Source organism: Phragmites australis, chromosome 1 (assembly GCF_958298935.1).
Source record: "Phragmites australis chromosome 1, lpPhrAust1.1, whole genome shotgun sequence".
Lineage (NCBI taxonomy): Eukaryota > Viridiplantae > Streptophyta > Magnoliopsida > Poales > Poaceae > Phragmites > Phragmites australis.
In genome coordinates, this window is record NC_084921.1 from 17,174,119 (window position 1) to 17,184,263 (window position 10,145).

Genomic DNA, 10,145 nt, shown 5'->3' on the forward strand with positions numbered 1-10,145 from the left:
ATTCCGGATAATTCAGCGAAAGAACGGGTCAGAATTTAGCTACGGTTGATAAGTTATGATTATCTAAAGATTAAAAAAAAACTAAAAAGATTATCTACAGATGAAATTATGTTGCTAGGAATTTTTTAGGATTTTTCCAAAGCCATCTATGATTTTCTGGGATCTTTCTGGAATTTTCTATCATTTATTTGAATTATAAAACTATTTAAAACTATTAAACAGAATTATGTAAACCTATAAAACATTTTCAAAAATTAATTTCCTATTTATTATTATTTATAAGAATTACTTTAATACTAAAAAACTATTTTTTGCGTAATATTTACTATTTATGACGTCCGCAAAACAATTAAAATAAACCAAAACAAAAGAAAAAGCTGACTGGGCTGCCAATGCTAACATGGCGTGACATGTAAGAAAAAACGCAGACGTGGTTGGGTGACTGGACCTGATGACATGGCACAGGCTGACTAGGATTATGTTGCACGTGTCACACTCGAATTGGCTACTGAAGGGGTATAAGAGGCTTCTAATCTACACCATCGAATCTAGATTCGACGGCACACATGCTTTGGCTCTTGGCACTAGTGGTACAAAGGTGGCGGTGACTTCCCGCGGTGGCGCATCACCGGAAATCCGCCGGAATGGCGTACCGGTGATCTAGCTACTCCCGCAAGCTACAGAAAAGAATCAAGGAGGCTCGGGGAACTCACCTATGATACGTGTCGGCGTCGGAGAAGCTCCAGAGAGGCGGGCGACGACGCACAGTGGCTTGGAGTTTTGGAGATTGACGGCAATGGGCTCTGGCGTCGATTTCTTCTCGGCGACTTGGGCAAAAGATGTGGGATGGTCTGGGGAGGCTCTAGGGTCGCATATATATAGGCGGGAGCCTACCATATCTCCAAATCGACTCGGATTTGAAACGAGAGGCGGCGGCAGCTCAAATTCAAATCCGAGGATACCAACATGCTCAGGACTCTATCTCTTGGGCAAAAGCTCACACATAGGCTCTAGAATATGTCCCTTTTTTATCTATACCTCACCTCTATCTCTAACTCGTGAATTTGATCGGGACTCCATACGGCCAACGGTCTCCTTTGCCTGTTCATCTCGGACTTGGCTCAGCCTTCAGCCAATCCGACGTGGGCTTAAGCTTCTAGATGCTCTAGCGATTCCGTTTGGGTAGTTGGTGCTTATCTCTGGCTTGGACAAGGCGTCGACGGCGCGGTGGTGCTGGCTACTGCTATTGCAAGCTAAAGCAGAGAAGGAGAAGAGAGGAGGGGTGGTGGGTTGGGCCGGCAGATGAGCTGGGCTGCGGCCCAGAGAAAGAGAGAGGAGAGAGGGAGAGATGGTGGCGGGCTGGGCTAGCTGGATCGGGCTGAAACTGAGAGAAGAGGGGGAAGAGAGGTGGGTTTAAACCTATTTCATTCTAAAAGCTTTTCCATTTGAAAACTATTTTCTCTCATGTATATACACATGTATTTTTGCACATACAGTGTATATACTACATATTTATACTATATTGTCTTACAAAAATAAACAATCAGTCAAGCAATCAAATATATATACATATATACACACATATATATATCTGTAAATATTCTTTTATCGGAAAATAGCCCTCAATGTATACATGTATTTATACACATAACGCATATATCCACATATAAGCATATATGTATAAAGCACACATACATGCTTAGGGATTTATTTAATTCTATAAAACTCTTTTTAATTTCTTTTGAAAAAGTTTTATACTTTCTTTGTTTTAGGATTTTGGGCTATTACAAAATATTTCTTCAAGTACCTCCCATTCAAAGCTCTGGAAAATGTCTCACCTTGCAAACTCTGCACTATATAAGAATTTCCTGGAACTGTCTCTACTACCTTGTATGGCCCCTCCCAACTCGGAGACCATTTTTCGAATAAACCACTCTTTGTTCCAAGGGGCAAAATCGTTTTCCATACTAAGTCCCCAATCTGAAACGATTTTTCATTCACCTTCTTGTTATAAGCTTTAGCCACTCTCAACTTATCTTTCTCAATCTCCCTCAGTGCTCTTAATCTTTTGTCAGTCATATCATCTATCCAATCCATCATAGCATCATAATAATCCACGCCGATAAGTCGTTTTGTCGTGCCACCCTCAATACGCCAAGATTTACTTCAAAGGGTAAAATGGCCTCTTGTCCATACACTAGTTCATAAGGAGTAACTTTAGTAGCACTATGCCTAGATATGCGATAAGCCCACAATGCTTCACTCAAAACCTCATGCCATCTTTTTGGATAGTTCTCTATTTTCTTCTTTATGAGCTTGATCAAAGTCTTATTGCTTGACTTGGCCTTTCCATTTGCCTGAGCATAATATGGTGAAGAATTAAGAAGCTTAAACCCAAATGATTCAACAAATTCACGTAGTTGATGAGAAATAAAAGAAGAACCTTTGTTGGTTGTTAAAGTTTATAGAATGCCGAATCTATAAATGATATGCTCCAAAATAAATTAAATTACCTCTCTATGTGTCATATTCTTCAATGGAACAGCCTCAATCCACTTTGTAAAATAATCCATAGCAACCAAAACAAAGCGATGACCTTTGGAAGATGAAGCATAAATTTGGCCAATGAAATCTAAAGCCCCTCCATGAAATAGCCATGGTTTAATGATAGGATGCAACATAGAAGCATGAGCTAATTGTATATCACCAAATTTTTAACATGCTTCACATCCTTTGAAATACCTAAAGCAATCCTCTAACATAGCTGGCCAATAAAAACCAACCCTCTTTAACAACCAATTTGTCTTGTGAGCCGATTGATGTGTACCACAAATCCCCTCATGTAGTTCACCTATAGCAATTTTACTTTGATCTGAACCTAAGCACTTTAGAAGGAACCCATCTATAGTTTGGAGATACAATTCACTATCCAACACCAAATATTTTAAAGTTTGCCGCTTAATTTTCCTATCTACTGATGAGTTAGGATTTTCTAAATACTCGATTAACGGCTTCCTCCAATCTCTAGGTGTGGACAAATCTGAATTTTTAGATAGAACCGAACTGCCCCTTTGTTGTTCGGTCAAAAGAAGTATTAGCACAAGCCAACAACAGTTTTTCTAACACAAAGAACCTCCCTCTACTTATCCAATAACCGGATGCTTGTTGTGCCAAGTCATTTTCCCTCATATTATCTTCTCTAGATATGTGAGTAATGGTGAAATCATCCAAAGTGGTTATAATATCTAAGCATCTATCCAAATAACTATTTGGTGATCCATCAAAGCATTAAAAAACTTTAGAAACCTATTGTACCACTAATAATTAATCACCAAATGCCACTATATTTTTCGCACACATGGATTCTAACATTTGTAAACCCAACAAGAGAGCTTCATACTCAGCTTCATTGTTGGTACAAAAGTACTCTAAGCGAACTAATGTTTCAAAAACAGCACCTCTAGGTGAAACTAAAACAACACCTTGACCTTCTCTACAAGCTGAGCCATTAAAATATAATTTCCATGGATGCACACAAATAACACCAATTAACACATCATTATGAATATGATGATCAACAATGAAATTAGCTACAATTTGGCCTTTCATGGATTTTAATGGTTCATAAGCTAAATCATATTCAATCAAAGCATATGCCCACTTTCTGATTCTACCACTCAAAATCGGTTACTACAACATATATTTAATAACATCGGTTTGACATGCAACCACACAAGTACTAGAAAGCAAATAATGTTTCAATTTGGTGCATGCATAATACAAGGATAAACACAACTTTTCAATAAATGTGTACCTTGTTTCTACTTCCAAGAGACGCTGACTCAAATAAGTGATCATATATTCCTTCCCTTCACTTTCTTGCGTGAGGACAGCACATATCACCGTCTCTTGTGCAGCAGCATATAGCCGAAATGGAGTCCCAGCTTTAGGAGCCCTAAGTACGGGAGGTGATGACAAGTATTTTTTGATCTCCTCAAAACCTTGCTGTTGTTTTCTTCTCCAAGTAAAATCGGCTTCTTTCTTCAACCCAAGTATAGGAGTAAATGCACTAACCTTGTCGGACAAGTTAGATATGAACCGCCTCAAGTATTTGGCTTTTTCTAACAATTTTTGAACATTTCTTTTTTATTGTGGCACCCCCAACTTGTTTATGGCTGTTATCTATGCGGGGTTTATCTCTATGCCTCTCTCATGTATTATAAAACCCAAAAAATTGCCCATTGATACACCAAAAGCACACTTGAGTGGATTCATCTTTAAACCATACCAATGCATCCTTTCAATAGCTAAGCGCAAATCAGCAAAATGGCCATCCATAACATCCTATTTGACAACAATATCATCAATGTATATCTCTAAAATAACATCAAGCAAATCATGAAAGATCAAATTCGTAGCACTTTGATAAGTAGCACCGGCGTTATTCAACCCAAATGTCATGACAACCCACTAAAATAAGCCAACAAAACCTGAACAGCAAAAAACCATTTTAGACATGTCCTCTTCGGCCATGAAAATCTAATTATAACATGTGTTGCCATCTAAAAAACTGATGACCCTATGACCTAAAGCATCATTAATCAACATATCGACGTTAGGCATAAGATATTCATCTTTAGTAGTAGCTTTATTCAAATCTCTAAAATCAATACATACTCTCAACTTACCACTATTCTTCTTGTCAACTGGGACAATATTACATATCAATTCAGCATACTTACAAGGACGAATAAACCGCGCAACGAGCAACTAGCTTATTTCTTCCTTGATGCGCCCATACATGTTAGAATTAAACTTTCTAAACAGTTGTTAGTGAGGTCTAAAATCAGATTTTATGGGAAGCCGATGCTCCACAAGTTCACAGCTAAGTCCCAGCATTTCATGAAAATCCCAAGCGAAGCAATCAACATATTCCTTAAGCAATATAATCATTTCACTCTTCTGGACATCACACATGTTTTTATTTACAAATGTTAGCCTAGGAATAGTACCATCTCCTATATCCACCTCTTCTAATGGGTCAGCCGATGATAAACCTTGTCCTAGCTTCTCTACCTCATCAAAATCATTAACTCACAAATATCATTCTTTTTAGACCGATATTGTTCTACAATTTGTTTCAACCAATCTAAATTACTTTGTTTATCTATTTATATAATTACATTGCTAAGCCGAGATGTAGGAATCGGCTATACAGACACAAGCACAAAACATCTTTAGTAACACTAAGAAAATCATAGCCCAAAAGATATTGACTGGATAAACATCGCATATCCCCATATTGCCAATATACCAAAGCATCCGCTAAAGCAACAAAAACCGATGTATCCGCGTGTACAATCTCTACTTCATCATCTACCCATTGAATTAAAAATTGATGCAAACTAGAAGGTACATAATGATTTGCATGAATCCAATCACAGCCTAATAACACGTTGTAGTTACCTTGCACATCGGCGATGAAGAAAGCTATGGGCACCATCTTGCTCCTAATAGTAAGCTCCATAGAGATCACACCTTTGGCCTCCGTAGGATCATCGTTGAAGCCATTAAGCACCAAATTTGTCTTCATTAGCTCGTTGTCCTCTTTTCCTAATTTCTTGAAAACTAAATATGGCATTAAGTTTACAATAGCTCCACCGTCAACTAGCATTCTAGAAATTGGCTTTCTATTAATATGCCCTTTAACATACCTTGGTTTCAAGTGTTGGCTCGATTCCTTAGGCTTCTCAAATATAGCTTCCTCCGAACCAAGATTTAATTGAGCAACCTCCTCATCTATAGCTCGAAATTCAGAAGGTAAGACAAAAAACCATATTGGCATCCATACCATCATAGGGTGGAGTATCATCTCTAATCATTGTAGAGTCTTCTAGAATGTTATCCTCATCATCACTAGTTGTCACCACAGACACTTCAATTGAATTCACCCTCCATTCTTTCCGGATAGGCACTATTAGATTGATTTCATTAAAAACTTCATCTCTCACCTTTTCAGCTTGAGCTTCCCCTAATTCTTGCTTGTGTAATCTCTTCAACCTTCTCTTTTGGGAGTGTGATAGACCTCGAGGACATCATCGGGGTTGTGGTTTAATCCCAGGCAGCAAGGATATTTTCCTTTTAATCTTCCGTTCACCCAGACTACTGGTAGGTTTGACCATAGAAATAGCTCCTTCGATAATTAGCACCATGGATTGTTGCACTATTGTAGGTGGTGCCATTTTACTCCCAAGATCAGTACGAACCACCTGTACACACTTACCATCAATGTTCACAACTTCCTATTTGTTGCTAACACTCAAACCGCCATTAACCGATTGTTTTTGCATTCTGTCTTCCTCAAGACCAGGTTGTTTTCCCTTCTGATATGGATCTGGTTTTTCACATGAAACACCCATATTCTTCACATTGTACACCTTTTTAACCTCCCTTGTATCCCTCCAATCATTTGACCAAATTCTTGAATCAAACCGGCCTTGTCTACAGTAAGAGAATCTGTCAAATGATGATTTGTCTTGGTGTTGTCCACCCTGGATGAAATGGCTCAAATGACATGGGAGGCGGCGCCCAAGGTCCACACTAACCCCATGGCAGACATGGAGGAAACATCATAGGAGGAGGCCCCCACATCAAAGGCATTGGTGGCCCGAAAGGAGGAAACTGAGGTGCTGCAATGTTATTCTCCCATTGTCACTTCCTTCTTTTGAATTTTTTTTTGGAGGTGATCTTGAATGCTTGAAAGTATTTGGCCTGTTGCTTCCCCTTTGGTCGGCCTTGCCACTCTCATAGTTAGCCAAAAGTGCACTGAATGTGGGATTTGGCTTTCCAAGCTTCTTGATGGCTTTGCTCTTGTCTTCATTCACTTTCCAACGATCAATTTCCGGGCTCATCAGTTTAATCAACCATGGTTTCACATTATCATCACCAATAATCACCACCTTGCTTTTAGTTGACTCGGCTTGAGATGGCCGAACCAAGACCTTCTTGCCCTCACCATGTTGACACGGAATGGATTGCTATCTAGATTCATCTATGAATTTTCAGCAAACTTCAATCATCCTTCATTAATAGCCAATTGAACCTGTCAATGGAAGACATTGCAATCATTAGTAGCACGAGAATAAGAATTATACCATTTGCAATATGCACCCTTCTTTAATTTTTCCACACGAGAATAAGAATTATACCATTTGCAATATGCACCCTTCTTTAATTTTTCCGCTTGTCGAATGACATGATGATGATGTAAACTAATCTGTTTTTCCTATAGCAAAAGATCAAATATCCTATCACACTTAGAAACATCAAATGTGAATTTTATTTCTTCTTGCTGACTTAGACTTCCATGCCCACTCAGTTACACACATATCAACACCCTCCATATCCAATGAAACATCATCATATTCAACTATATTAACAACGTGACGATCAACTTTGTTCTTCTCACTAAATTTTTGGAATTTTCTATTCTCTTTTGTATGGCTTTCTTGAGCCAGAGCCCGCTGCAATACTTGATTCACATCTGGAAATTTTAGCCCCTCTAACTTTTCTTTAATATGCACAAGCAAACCAGAAAAAGCTATATTCTGTAAGATCTTTATCAGAGAGCGCCACAATAAAACATCGGTTTTTAGTATCTCTAAACCTTCTAATATATTCAGAGACGGACTCATTATATTTTTGTGTAATCAATGTTAAGTGTCAACCTCAACTCCATGTCTCCGGTATAAAAATATTCATGAAACCTTTGCTCAAGTTGTGCCCATGTATGAATAGAATTCAGTGCAAATGAAGTAAACCAAGTAAATGCATTGCCACAAAGTGACAAAGGAAATAACCACAATCTGAAAGCATCGCTACCGCTGGCCTCACCACATTGTGCAAGAAACTGTCCTATATGTTCCATTGTGGTTCTACCATCCTCCCCATTAAATTTAACAAAACCAGGCACTTTAAACTTTAAACCCACTAGGACATGGAATTGTACCATAATAATTAGGATAAGGTTTTTGATAAATGCGAGTTCTACCTTTAGGTTCTACCCCAAAATGTTCCCTCAAAAGACTAGCCATTTGTTCTCTAATACTTTCATGCCTCATAGGTTGCTTGATCGTGGACCAGGTAGGAGTCACATTAATTTGTTGTTGCTGCCTAAAAGATTGTGGTTGTGGTGTATCATGAGAATGCGACACTACGGGCTGCATATATGGAGTACTTTGTTGAGGCACGTTAAAATAAGTTTCCGGCAATGGACCATAAGGGATGCCGAAGCCTTGTAGAGGTCTAGGAGGTGTACTATATGCTATGGTATTATATGAAACTATTGGCATGCTTGCTGAAATTTCATTAACTCAACTACTATGACTAGTCGCATGTGGAACCGAGTTAGTTACACTAGATGAAGTATTTGGCACTGGAAAAATAAATGACGAGACATCCAGTTTAATAGCATTTGGTGTAGTAAATGGTGGCATCACAAAATTGGCCGAACCTACAATATTAGTTCGGCTATGAATTTGTTGCATCAGCATATCTTGTTGCATAGGCAGAGGTGATATGAATTTTGCCAATGAATCAAAAGGACCATACTAAATTGTACTATCATTGATAGAAGTTGAAGCCCCAGCATCATGTGATAGAGGTTGCTTTAGTGTGTCTCTAATACCTTGCATCTCAAGAGTTATAGATTCAAAATGGCTATTGAGTGATCGATCTAAACCTTTAGCCAATGCATCAAACTTGTTACACATAGCAGCACCTACAGATTGATCAACCATATCTGTAATTTGCTCTTGTAGAGCATAAAGAGAATCACTTACATTGGGATTTACCTCAGGCCTTATGTAGATGATCGATGTTGGATCGTTCTTCCTGGTCACACCTTGTCTTGTCTTTAGGTAGCATGCAAGCATCATCCTCTCCACCTCCCGCTTTTGAGCTTCAATAGATTGGTGATCATCCTTGAGTAGCTCATCAAGCATCAATGCGATGATGTTGTCAGAGTTGATTTCGGCCTCCTCGTTAGCCATGGTCAGACAATAGCTAGGACAGGGAATAGTCATTCAAAACCCTCAGTGTAGATGTTGATGGAGAACCCTCGTTCCCCAGTGGACTTGCCAATTTGTGTTGGCACGAGATTTTGCAACCCTTGCAACACACAAAACCTTAATAACTACCGCTTTTTGCAACGACATGCAACTGTTTTACAGGACAAAATAGCAAAGATTTTCGAACTACAATGATGTAGTACGGATGCTTTACGAGCAAAGCAACAAAGAACTAGCGTGAAACACTTCGGCTAGCTCTAAGTGGGCGGCAGCTACTCTAGCCTAGGCGGTGAGAACAAAGAAAAGGAAAAGGAAAATGAAAGTAGATAAAATATTTTTTGAGGATTGACTTGATGACTGCAATCGGCCTTCACCCCCTCAACTATTTATATGGGTGGTTTGGACTTGAACTTATGGAATGAGACTCTATCTCATCCTTAATAACCGCCTACACATGCCTTATTTGGTCAAAACTACCAAAAGAATCTGAACAGATCTAAAAAATCCAATCGAGTCGGACTCGGACTAAACGTCGGATGGTCCGCTGAGAACAAAATTCTGAACATCAGAATATCTCGCGAGTTCAACCAGGCTGAGACCCTAAACTCTTTTTAACGAACACTAGATGTTCCAGCATACATCATGTTCACACCAGAGCCTTCGATGGAACAACTTCCAAGAGATTTGATTCTTCTGCAAAAACTCACATTTATACTCACGGGATAATCCGGTGCTATCACCAGAGGCTTCATTGAACTAATTTCTAGGAGAACCAAACTCTCTATAGAATTTAACTTGCACAAGTTATTTGATGATTTCTCCAGAAGCTTCATCAGACTATTTTCCAGGAGATCTAAACTTTCTGCAGAATTCACTCGCACTAACCTACTCTATCCACCGGATATTCCAGTTTTTATGTGGCCTAAATACCGGACCATCTGGTGTTCACAAAAAATCTTAGCCACGCCATTTTTTTCTATTAACATGTGCTCGGGGTCACCAGGTTGGTCACCTGGTCGTGGAACCTGGTCGGAGAACACTCAACTCAAGGCTACCTGGTCGGAGAACCTGATTAGA